Here is a 13,895-nt window from a genome sequence, read left to right as displayed (position 1 = left end):
ACGCAAGTTTTGTTTCCTACAATGATTTAGTGGTAAATATCTGGCTCACCCAGCCCTCTTTTTGTTTTTGTTTCATAAAGTATCTGTTAAGATGTGAGAAACGATTCAGTGCCTGAGTGAACTGTCCGAAAGAATCAAACTGAATCGCGAACCGTTTGACCGATTATTATATTAAAAGACTGATTCATTCGCGAATCTGGCATTTAATTCTGACTCTAAACAGCTGATCGAAAACACACGGATATATTATCTGGGGAAATTATTCACAGCTCAGTAAGTTATACGATCATCTCCACTGGCAGACAATGATTTATATATGATCTTTTTATATAATGATATTGATATTTTGTCTTTTTGATAGGATAATGCAAAGGAAAAGTCTTCTTTGTTACGTTCGTGTGAAGAACCGCAAAGACAAGTCACCATGACCTGCGCTTCTGGCACTATGAATTCATCTCTCGTGCATGCAAAACCACGACAATCACACTTCAGTCCGACCTCTAGATGGCAGTGTTACATTTCAGGATGACACACCAATTCGGTATGTAGCACATACAGACACATGAAGCCCACTGAAAAAAACCTTCAGATGAAGAATCACAGCCAAGTACTAGGAAACTGCTTACTGATTCATACTGTAGGCTGTAATGCAGTACAAAAAATAGAATATTCAATCTGAAATGATAACTGCATTATTGTCACATGATTTCATTGTGTTGCATGCTTAATTCAGCGGGTGTCGTCATCCAGTCATCAAAAATTCCATTTTAAATCCAATTCTTCACTTTCGGAAGGTGCAGGATGTGCAGTTGCATGTTTCGTCAAAGATGAAAAACTAGGTGCTTTTGAATGCATTGCATTGTGTGAAATACAATGTGTGCACTGTTTAGCACCACAGCCACATATATTTTAGCAAATGTAGCAATTCATTCAAGTACTCAATGCATACAGAAAAGCTGCATGCTGGGCACAGTGTACAGACTTAAAATGCTTCATATATGATGATTATTGCTATTTGTAGACAAACATTTTGTTTTCTTTTATGCATGCTTAACTGCATGCATAAATAAACAAATGCATATGAAAAGGCCTAAATAAATAAAAAATGTACACACTCTTTATTGTCAATGCACAGCCTCATGCAACCTATTTTGGCCAATGAAAGAGTTAATCCAAGTATTAAGTGAATACAGAAAAGTTGCACACTGTGTGAAATAGTTCAAATACTATGGCAGTATGCTATTCCAAAAACATCCATTCTCACTTGCATGCTTCATAAATGCTGATGATTACTGCTATTTGTAGACACATTTGGCTCAATTTTTGTTCTATATCGTGCATACTTAAATGCATGAATAAATAAATAGAATGTATGCACTGTTTATCATTAATGCACAGCTATACATTTTGGCAAATGCAGCAGTTCATTTTGTATTCAATGCATAACCTACAGAAAAGCTGAATATTGTGCACAGACTTAAAACAACAAAATAGTACAAACAGTATGGGAGTATGCTAATCAAGACACATGCATGCTTCATAAATGATGATTACTGCTATGTTTAGAAAAATGTGTCCAATGTTTTTGTTCTCTTTCTTGCTCCATGGAAATGTCATTTCTAGACATGCTGTTGAGTTTAAAATCACCAAATGTGGTGTCAGCTGTGCTGGTTATAACATGCTGTATGGTTCAAGTGATAGAAGCTGTGAATTTCATAGCTCCTGCAGACACGTTTCCCCCTGAGGAGATGTTCTCTTGAGATCCGTGCTGCCTCGGGGTAAGTGGATATTAGGCTCAGACAAAGAGACCGGTGAGGCGACTTTATTGACAGGGTGGAAACAGCCAGGGCTGACTGAGTGATTTGTCTCCAAAAATAGTAGAGACTTGAGTGCAAAAAGCCACTGAAAGATCCCTCGTGGTTATCAGTAAACCTTTGTATCAAAACTTATAGATTGTTAACAGTGCTAGATTTGGTTTGGAGAAGTGCGTCTGATGCTGTCCCACGCTGTTGTTAAGTTTAACAACTGTTTGATTCTCACAATCTGCCAGGATTTGGGTTACTAACGGCTCTAATGAACTCCGTCTGGGCTGTAGGGAAGGGAAAGGACTGGCGAATCGATCCGGTTTGGGGCCGTGAGGATGAGGTGAGATCCTGTGACCTGCAAACTCACACAGAGCGTTAATGACAGATGAGCTTCAGCAACAGGTAGTTCAAAAACAACCAGACATCGATGGTGTGTGTTTGTTTGTAAATGAACAAATGAAAGAAAAATCACAAATGAGAATTCAAATAAATAAGTAGATCCTAAAAAAAGTTAATGCATGCATATATAGAGAGATAATTAATGCATGCATAAATACATGCATAGATAGCTATCTTAAATAAATAATGCATGCTTAAATAGATGTAGATTGATAGATAATGCATGCATAAGTTAATGCATGCATATAGAGAGAGATAATGCATAGATAGATAGATAGTAGTTGGTTGGTATATATATATATATATATATATATATAGATAGATAGATGTCCGTTGCTGTAGTTTTTATGTTTGTTGTTGTTATTTTTAGGTTTGGAGGATTTACAGTCTTTGAGAAAGTGATTTGTACAGGATTCTCAGTCAAATATGCTGACAGACATGAAATTTATACAGAGTCGGCGTCAGAGCAGATCTACTGGAGGGGCATTGGATCATCGGCGGGGGGGCACTGTCGTTTGATATAATATTTTTTTTGACGCATTGGCAACATCATAGTAGCATGAAATCCAGACCTAAATCTGAAAGATCTATATAGAATCTATATAGGTTTTTATCTAAAAGAGGAACAGAAGACAGCGCTGAAATTTGCTGTTTGCGGACCGGATACGGCTCCAATGATCTAAATAGAATGACATCTACCCTAGAATGTTAGCTCCAATGATCTATCTAATATAGAAGGTATTATAATATAATTTTTTTTTTTTTTTTTTTTTTTACCTGTCTTGATTCCTAATACACAAAAGATGACGATTGTAGGTTAAACGTTCAGAATACGATTCATATAAGGTTAGTTCCCTAGTTTCAGCACGTCAGCAAAATGTAACCTATTCTCGCGTTCTACGAGTTCAGTAGCCTACATTTTGGGAAAATGTACAGTTTTGGGAAACGCGCGAGGAAATTGCGGCTAAAGTTCATAACCTTGCTGTAGAGAGCGCTTTTTAAGAGCTAAGACAGGCTAGGCTACATCGGATATCGGGAAACCCGGCCCCAGAAACAGATAGCTAAACAACAGAACAGGGGACAGAAAATACTAATATAAATATAATATAGGCTAAATAAAAAAACATAAATAGGCCTTCAATGAATGCTATATATTTTTATACTTAAAATAATTAACAAATTACGACGAAAAAAAAAAAAAAATAAAAAAAAAAAAAACACTGAATCAGTTTGAAGCTTTGAAAAACCCGGCAAAAAAAGTCCCCATCAGACAAAGTTTTTCGTATAGAGATTTTCTGAAAAACTTAAGGCTTTTTTCTTCATAAAACGAGTTGGAACATCATCATACAAAGTATGGACCAATTAAATCAGAAGACTAAAATTCGCCTGCAGAGAAGATGTCAGAACAATAATGAGCCCCTCACACACCAGGTATAAGGTTTAACTGATTTTTTAGTTTTTGATTTGCGTAGAATGCAAATTTTTGTAGAACTTGAGAAATAGATAAAAGATAAAATAAAATACAGGAAATGGAAAAAATAAAATACAGAAAATACAAAGTGTGCTTCAAAAATAAAATAATTTCTTTAAACACCGCCGTTTTTTCTTAGGGTTTCAAGGACTTTAAATACTCTAAAAGGACTCATTTTCTAAAACAAAAATAAATAAAGGAAAAAACATAAATGTATATTCTGCTATTACTTTTGCTAATACTTGTTTTTAACCTGGGTTTACACTCCTCGCAGCAGTTTATCCGGCACCGCACCAAGCAGCAAAAGTGACATAAGCCCATATATCTTTACAGACAGCCAAGTATAAAACACAATGCAGTTAGAACCCACAAACATTCATCAACAATTCACTGCTTTTTTAAATTAGCTGCTAACAACTGTCTATAATATAGACCGGACAAACTGTTCTTCAACTTGAAATGGATTTTGCGCGCGCGCTGCAAATCAAATGTAACAAGTTTACTCGGGCGACCAATAAGCATTCACCATGACGAAGTTCTCAAAGTAACTTTTGCCCCATGACCAACAAAAATATGCATTTCCCCATTCTTTTTATTTTATTTTATTTAAGTTACAGTTTGAAAATTTAATATTAAAATAATAACTAAAAGGGATTTTTTTTTTGGGCCACGCCATGGCCTGTAGGAGGGGCATCAATGACCGCTAGGGGGGGCACGGCCCTCGAATGCCCCACCACAGCGCCGGCACTGAATTTATACAGGGCTTCAAACTGTGAAGAAGCTGAGATTACAGAGCGTTCCATTTGTGAGGGATATGTGTCCATCTGGAACAGACGGGGACGTTACTACTTGTCTTGAAGACTTGAGTGTTTTTTTTTACTTGTCTTGAAGACTGAAAGCATATGTAGACTGGACTAGATTTCATAATTTCCACTAGAAAATGTCGTTAAGTTTTGATTTAATTTAACATGTCTAATATCCAGAGCTGGGTAGATTACTTACTACAAATTGTTTTTTGATTACGAATTACATGTTGAACATTGTAGACAGTAATGCAATCAAGATTACTCATTTCAGGTAATAAGATTACTTTTAGATTACTTTTGACATAACTTGTTTATAGATTTGAATGGGATTATTATTCTTTTATTTTTTTTAAGAATAAAATATATGACCATTTACCATCAATTAAACATTTTAAAATGTAATATAATCTAATTACAAGTACTCAATTTTTGGAATCTGATTATGTAATCCAGATAACATGTAATCAGTTACAGCGCTGCACATATCGTATTATTAATGCATTAAAAACAAACCAACAAAGCATTCAAAGCCTCTTTGTAAGCTCTGAGGTAAGGATTCCTCTGAGCCCTTAGGATATTGTCCGGCTCTTTTGGATCACCGCCGATGTGATTCATGAACTAACAGCGTTACTTGATTATGATGCACATTGTCTAAAGTTTTCTATGTTCAACACAACTCCAGCCTGGAGGGAAACAAGGTGTTGGGAGCTTAAGACGGAGTGTAATCCCAGAGATGGAGGGAATGATGGATCGCAGGATCAGCGTGTGACTCCTGGAGTAATTTCGTCTGTGTGATTCCTGGAGTAATCAGCTCCAAACCCCCACACACCAATCTCTCAATCACTCCTCTGTCTCTCTCCCACCCGCATGGGCTTCCATCTCTCATATGCCTGTGAATTTACACACTCGTGTTGGGCTTGTGTTTTCGTGCAAAACCTGACTTAAAGGAATAGCTCACCCAAAAATGAAAATGTGCTGTTAATTTACTCAACTTCAAGCCATCTTATATATAGGTGACTTTTTCTTCAGTAGAACAGTGAAGAGGATTTTTTGCTGAAACTGTGGTTCTTGGTGATTCATTAAATGCTTAATGTTAAGTTAATGGCTACCGTCACTTTGAGAGTCAAAAAAATATATATATCAGACATATCAGTTCATTCAATAGTCACTGAACTGATGAAGGTTCACTGAAAGGTGAACTGATGAAGACTAGTTTATTCACTTTATACGCTTTAGACATGTTAAACATCCATATTTCACATCATTATTGGGTGCTTTAATAATATAATTGTGTAAATGTTTCGTCAATGCATGATTACCTAAAACTAACTACTGAACTGAACCAGTTCATTGAAACGAACTGAAAGAATCAGTTCACAGAAGAGAATCAGATTTCCCCTTTACCCGAGGCTCTGGATTACAGGTAATAATGTTGTAAATAATGTTCAGTTTCTTGCACAGACTGATCATTTCACTTCTTAAGACCGCAATATATTGTCAGGAGCCACAGGTATTAAATTTGTGTTCCTTGCTTTTTTTATTCTCAAAAATGTGCAGCCGCTGACTTGTATTTTAGGAATCACCAAGGACCACAATTTCAGCTAAAAATCTTCTTCACTGTTCTGCTGAAGACAAAAAGTCGCCTTCATATCGGATGGCGTAAGGGTAAGTAAATTAACAGCAAATTTTAACTTTGGGGTGAGCTATGCCTTTAACCTTAATGCTTGCAGTTCAAAAACAAAGCTGTCTTCTAACTGCAATGTGAGATTCATTAGTGATCTTTACTAAGTCAAGCATCACTATTACTATTGCGCAATCCGAGTGTAAGACTAACCCAGACACAAACCAGTGTGCAATTTGCCCTGGCAACCACCCAGACACCCTAGCAACTGCATAGCAACACACTGAAAACATAGAACACCCTCCAAATTGCATAGCAAAATGATTTTAAAAACAAAAAAAACCAACAAAAAAAAACAATACCCTAGCAACGCCAAGAAACCACCCAGAACACACTTGCACTAGTCTCTCTCTCTGTCTCTTTTTTTTCTTTGGTGGTTTTTGCAGGCATATCAGTCTAGTCATTTTGTGCAAAAATGTCAGATCTATGGTATTGAATTTGAGGGCTGGATTGCAGTGTATTTAATTTATGGTTCATTACAGTAGTACCGTCTGTCAGTTAATTCATCTTCAGTTGCCCTTCGTGTAATGAGGAAGGTTTGATTCTTATGCAGCGCGTCTGTCGTCAGGAAGGGTTATGGACACGCGCGTATTAGACATATTTAATTCTGCGAGTCTGCCTTTAAGCAATTAACCGGGTTGGGGGAGAACTAAACTGTGACATCCTTGCTCTGTGGGTTTTCTGAGCTGAATTTTTATCACCCGGCCCAGATGAAGCTCTTCCTGCTGGAACGCAGATGGCCTGTAGATCTGAGTTTTCACCTCAGATTTTACACTGGACTTCAAGTGACCACCAACACCAAATACTCAGATGGTTTCATGTACAAAAGGAAATGAAAATGTCCTTAAAATCAAACATTTAAAATATATTATGAATATTTGAAAATTGTAAAATGCACAAATATTAATTTTTAATATCATTATACTATGAAAAATATAATTCAATGTATTATATATTTTAATAGAACCATTAAAATATGACTTTAATAGCAATATTTAATAAGTATGGAGCATTTTTAAATGTATCTTGAATTTTAATGGTTTTATGCATTCATTTTGGCACAAACCATGTTTAGTATTGCAAAGAACCCATAATTAATTTAGTAATTTAAATGTTAATATTTAAGTTTGATGTTATAAAGTAAACAAAAACTAAATCAAACATCGGAAATATATTTATGTATATTTTTAATATAATATGATATGAATATATTATAATGTATTATACATTATAATATATTATAATATGAATAATATATTTATATAAATATTTTAATATATTAATATAAGTATTAATATATTTATATAATGTATTTAAATATATTAATATAAAATGTTGGTTTCATGCATACATTAAGGTACAAACCATGTTTATTATTGCAAATTAACTCATTTTTAATGTTATCATTTACTTTAACTGATAATCTTTTGATTTAATGTATAAAAGTAAACAAAAACAACTCTAAAATGAAAATATATTATGTATATTTGGAAATTGTGTGTGTGTGTGTGTGTGTGTATAATTTTTTTTTGTGTGTGTTTTTTTTTTATTTTTTTTTAATATAATATTATTTTATTTAATTATATTTACACGATTTTGTACAATATTGTTATTTTATGTTATATATTTTAATAAAAAATCAATTGAATTTCGACTGTTTCATACATACATTTCAGCAAACCATATTTATTGTTGCAAATGAACCCATTTTTAATGACATAATTTACTTTAAATGATAATATGTTGGTTCAATGTACAAAAGTAAACAAAAACATCCTTAAAATCATTGGAAAATCAAAAACATCCTTAAAATCATTGGAAATATTAAATTATGAATATTTATTTTTAATATCATGATATTAATATATTATATTATAATGTACTATATATATATATATATATATACACACACACACACACAATATAATATTATTATTCACTTTTTTATTTTATTATTCATTTTTATTTTAATATTTTGGTTTAATGTACCAAAGTAAACAAAAGTTTCTTTCAAATCAAACATTGCAAAATACATAACGATTATTTTAAATTTATCAGTATTTATTTTTAATATAATTATCAAATGAATAATATATTGATATATAATGAGCATTTTTAAATGTACCTTGAGTTTCATGCATTCAACACATTTTGGCACAAACCATGTTTATTATTGCAAACAAAACCATATTTAATGTCATACTTTCTTTTAAGAAATAAAATAAATTTTTTAAGATGAACTATTTATGATTCTTTCTTGCCCGTCTGTGATCCATTTCTGGTTCGTGACCCGTCCGTTGAGGATCAATGCTGTAGAGGATCGTCCAGGCCTGCTTTCTTACCATATCAGCTTCAGATAAGAGGAGAGATCTGAACGAGCAGACGAGAGGACACAGTGCAGACGCAGCATTTAAACACAGCCACGGGGAAATGTGAAGATAGGGGGCAGAGAACAAAGGATAAGTGAAGAATAATGTACAAAGAATGAATGGGGAGTGAGAGATGAGGAAATAAGACAAGACGATTCCCTTTTTCTCATGTACCTCTGCAGCCTTGTGCTCTGTGTTCAGGGTAAACATGTCCCCCGTCTGTGTGATGTATAGGACTGTCTGTTGTGTGAGTGTAAGTCAGACAGCACTTTACTGTTAACTCTCCACTCCCTCGCTATTACGCCCTCACCGGAGCCCGAGTCCTGGCCCCTGATGGTCCCTCGCTCTGTTTACTCCATCGACCTCTGTTTACTGCCACAGAGAAGAGACATTTGCCACTGTCACACCAGCTTTCCACAGGGGGGAGGGGGGCTGAGATGAGTGACATGGATGGATGACAAACACATTTTGGTGTGAGCTCTCAGATACCAAACTTTTCCGTGCAAATTGCATCAAAATTTGAGTGAAAAGTGAAGCAGAGAAATTGCATGCATGTGAGATTGTCTCAGTATTTGGTGTGTCACTGGAGCTTCATCAGCTACACTAATGATCATGTTCTCCAAAACCATTTACTTCAGTGGAAGCAAGAAAATCTAAATGTGTGTACAAAATCACATGATTAATGACACTCATTTACTTCCATTTATTTGATTAAAACTTATAGTGAAATAGTGTACATTTTATTTCTTTTTTATTTTATGGCAAAAGTGTTCTTTATTTGAAGAAAACGTAATTTTTTCCAGGTTTAAATATATTAATAAATATTTTAATGTAGGCCCGGTGCATCTGATATTAGTTGCATTGATATGATTAAAAGATACAAACTTTTTTTTTTTTAGAGAAACAAACTGTATATAATAATATGCATAATTTACAAATTAGGATATTTGATACATTTTCATCTTAATATTTCTTTTTCAGTTTAGAAGTAAATAATAATAAAAAAAAAATACCAAATTTTTTTCATGGTCTCCTAGTGCATTTTATAATATTTGCATCAATATGATTCTAATGCAATCATTAAAAAACTTATTTGAAGGGCACTTCAAGAAACAGTTGTTTGGACCCCTACACCCTTCAACCCTTCGAAGTTCTCACTCTGGAGGGTAAACCCTTTGAAGGGATTAGGGCGTAGGGATGAGCCCTTCCGAATTGAACGCAGGGTGTTTCTTGAAGTGCCCTTCTGCGTCATCATCACGTGCCCACATGGAGGCGCCGTCATCATGCAAACAATCTGCGCAGAGGATCGTGGGAGCCCGAAGTGTCCATCATTTGTACCCTTCAAATCTTTCATTCCGAAGGGCCCTCTGAAGTGGCCAGTTTTGAGCACTTTGGTTTGGAACGTCCCTTCAGTATAGCGGCCAAGATTGTTTTCACTCAGAAGTGCCCTTCAGAGGGCGATATATCCCATTTGGAATGCACCGTCAGCCTGATTAAACCGGGTGTGCCTCACACGCACTGAAAAGTGAAGCTGCGGGCTCTTTGATCGCCCCCTGGTGACTGGCTGCAGTACAGGTCATAAACCCCGCCCTCTCTATGTAAACGAACGGGACTTGAGTCAAAATAAAAAATAAATTACGTTTCCAATACAATTTTCCGAAAGATGATTTTGGTCATTTAAGGTATTATCATCACGTTGATATTTGTTCAATTGTTTGTTTTTGTGATAAGTTTGATTTTAGCTAGTAATTTGATGCTATAAAAATGGGGCGTGTCGTTATGGTTGATTGGGTCTGCGGGAGTTTGATACCGCGACTCCACTCCACGACACTACTGCACAGACTCGGGCTCTAAATGAATCTCTACTGCGCAGACTCAGGCTCCAAATTATGTTATTTACTCAAGATGGCAGCGGCTGAGATGCTTTGGCTTCACTTTTCTATAGTGGAAGGAATAGGAGACGCGCCGTCCACCTTTTTTTTTACAGTCTATGATATAAACCCTGTTCCCTCAGTCATTCATTACTTAGTCTTGTATTGTGCGTCCCACTTCAGTTCTGTGCTCTCGTTTCCTGGTTCCCTGAGTCGTGGTTCTGATCTTGGTTTCCTTTGATCTGGTTTCCTAGTGATTCTCGTTTGTTTCCCAGTTTTCTGCCGTGTGTATGATCTTATGCCTGTTTATGGACTACAGCTTTGGATTATTCTGAAATAAACTGTTTTTGTTTATTGAGTATTTTTGGTTTTTGTGTTCCTGTGCAGATTGTGATTTTTTTTTTTTTTTTTGTAAGCAAGTAAAAAATAATCCCAGATTTTTATAATACATACATCAATATGATTATATTTTTTTTCATTTTATGGCAAAACTTTTTGTCATTTCACATTTTCACAGTCCTAAAACTTTGTTTATTTTCAAGTTTTAATTGAAAAATTTAATTAAAAAAATATGTGATTTTTAATTTGGTCCCTGTGCATTTGATATAATTTGCATGAATATGATTAAAATATACAAATGTATTTTTGAGAAACAAACTTTAGAGATTAATTTGCATAATTATGGGCACTCATTTACTATCATTTGATTAAAAGATACATTAAAATATATTAAGGTTAATACTTATTTTTCATTTTATGGCTAATCTTTTTTTCCATTGAACGTTTTCAGAATACTAAAATATTGTTTATTTCCAGGTGATAAATAAATTTTTTCTAAAGTGGTCCCAGAGCATTTGCAAAAATTTGCATGAATGTGATTAAAATATACACACCATGCTTTGAGAAACAATCTGTAGAGATTAAGTTGTATACTTTAAAAGTCACACTTGAAAAACACTGTACAAAATGCTATGCAAATGTATAAAACCTTATTCAAGATGAAAGTAATTTTTTTGTGGACTTAAAGGTCAGAAACAACTCACCGAACTGCTTTAGCACTGAGATCAAGTTCAGTCCTGATGATATCAATAGAAACGCCAGTATAAAAAAAGTTTTTAATTTACAAGTTTTATCCAGAAATGCATATTAGTTTTGACAAACCTGTTTAAAATGATGCACATGTGCAGCCACAACAGCTGTTTTACATGTTGAGATCTCATGAATGAGTTTTATAATAACTTGGTTGCTTTCATATAATAATCAATAACTTGGTTGCTTTCATATCTCAGTTGTGTTTCATTCAAGTTACAAACTTTGTCACTGAAAGGCTATTTAAAGAGAAATGAAGTCAAACACTAGTCAGAAAGTCTGTATGTACTCTCCATTTAACCTCATTGTTGTCTTAGATGAAAAAATGGAGATAAACAGACAATCCTCCTCTTGAACAAAAATATTCTTCTCCATCTATATTTGTGGAGATTTGTGTTCATCTCATGAGCTTTTCTTGAGCTGCAAGCTTTAACTAAGTTTCATTCTAAGTTCAATAAACTTCAGTCTAATACTTTGAGAAGGAGCTCGAGCAAACCTTTGGGCTACATGAAATTTGAAAAGAAAATTTGTGATTGTGATTGGTGAGTTCTAACACATCTGAAACGGACGGGAGTCAAATATGCCATGCATTAATAATGCCATCTTTTTATCAATAGTATATGACTCCCAGCCTGGATTGAGCTGATCCATGCATATCCAAGACAATGAACCTATGTGAGCATTAAAGTTGAATCAAATACTTTGAAAAGAGAAAGAACACCTGCTGAGAGAGAAAGTGCCTGTGCTTCATGTATCTCATCAAACAGATATAACCTCGGAAAAGATGAAGATAAACTCGCTTACATCTCTGGAACTGGTTTGAAACAACCCTTGTTTTTTTCCGTAAGTGATGCAATCATTTAAACGTTTACCTGCAATTGCTACAAAAGCATCCCCCGTCCAATCAGCACAATCCCAGACACATTTCCTGCATGTAATCCCACACATCCGGCCTTTTCAGCGAGGAAACTCCTGCTGAGCTCCTTCAGCCCAATTAAACCCACATGCCAGGCGTCCATCAAAGCACTTGAGTGGTTTGTGCATATGTAATGCTATCATGGAAACAATCGCATTCAGAGGACGAGTCTCCCAGCAGGAGCAAGGGTTATATTATAGTCAGAGAGAGTTTCTCTCAGGAGTCACTTTCTAAACGCTCCCATTAATCCTCTTTCCGGAGCGTCTGAATGTCGTGACTCTGCAAAATGTGGGACATCCTGAAGCTCAAAGAATGGAAACAGAGTAAAAAAGTATCCCGATGTGGCCAGCTTTGTCACTACTGGATTAATCTCTGGAGGTTAGAAGATAGAGCAGCTTATTTTAAGGGGATCAATGAAACTTAAAGAATGTCTAATGCCACTTTAGAACCCAGAGAGTTCAATGGAGACGGTGCGTCACGAGGACGCTGAGGGAAACAGTGGCTAAAAACTTTAAAATGTCAACTTTTGCTGCAATACATTCTGACTTTCATTAAGCAATGAAAAATTCAGACCACAAAACAAAAAGACAAAGTTGAGAAATTACATTTTGCATAAAGAAAATGGGAGAACAAGGTTAATTTAACTAAAACCTTGTCACTTGAAATAAATTTGAACTGAAATAGATTAAAATGCAAAATAAAATAAATAAATAAAAATAAACTTCTAATTTTTATTTAGTTTTACTTGATGTACTAAAATAAATACAATTTAACTTAAATAATATAAATGAAACCTATAGACATAGTTAAAACAAACAAAAACTAATAAAAATGCCCAAAATGACTAAAACTTTAACTAAAATGAAAACAAAAACAGAAAATATAAAAATAAAAACTATTATAGTATGACAATGATACTAAAATAATACTGCTTATGGACCATTCAGATGTTTTACATTATTTCTGTGTAGATTTAACATATTTTTCCCACAACAAAATAGCAAAAAAATAAAAAATAAAATGAATAAATAAATAAACAATTAATAAAGATTTTTTTGGTTATTTAATTTTTTTATTATTTAGTAATGTGTTTTTTTTTTTTAAAGTTTGGAGTCCAGTTTTTTAAGAAATGTATCTTTTTATTCAGCAAGGACACATTGATCAAAAGTGACAGTAAAGACATTTATGATGTTGCAAAAGTTTTCTTTTTCAAATAAATGCTGTTCTTTCTAACTTTCTATTCATCAGATAATCCAGAAAAAATAAATGTATCAGTTTCCACAAAAATATTTGCCAGCACAACTGTTTTCAACATTCAGCAGCTCTTTTAAATTGTAATAATATTTCACATTTTTACAGCTTTTACTGTTTTTTTGATTTAACAAATGCAGCCTCAGTGAGCAGAAGATAAATATTTTACCAGCCACAAACATTTGAACAGTAGAGTATATATGTGATGTATAATTTTAACAGTATTTTTAACAACGG

The 13,895-nt window shown here is 34.2% G+C and overlaps 1 long non-coding RNA gene across 2 annotated transcripts; it reads left to right on the top strand.

Annotated features, from left to right (window-relative positions):
- Window positions 1–293: 293 nt before the first annotated feature.
- LOC122146534 lies at window positions 294–8,947 on the top strand. 2 transcript variants are annotated; one of them, XR_006161046.1, is made up of 3 exons: window positions 294–541; window positions 2,096–2,145; window positions 8,465–8,947. It is a non-coding gene; the product is annotated as an uncharacterized LOC122146534 (long non-coding RNA). The 2 variants fall into 2 exon arrangements; XR_006161045.1 differs by having other exon boundaries at window positions 2,051–2,145.
- Window positions 8,948–13,895: the final 4,948 nt, after the last annotated feature.

Source organism: Cyprinus carpio, chromosome A10, assembly GCF_018340385.1.
Source record: "Cyprinus carpio isolate SPL01 chromosome A10, ASM1834038v1, whole genome shotgun sequence".
Taxonomy (NCBI): Eukaryota; Metazoa; Chordata; class Actinopteri; order Cypriniformes; family Cyprinidae; genus Cyprinus; species Cyprinus carpio.
Note: the sequence above shows the minus strand (reverse complement) of the source record. Positions and strands in the feature narration are given on the sequence as shown.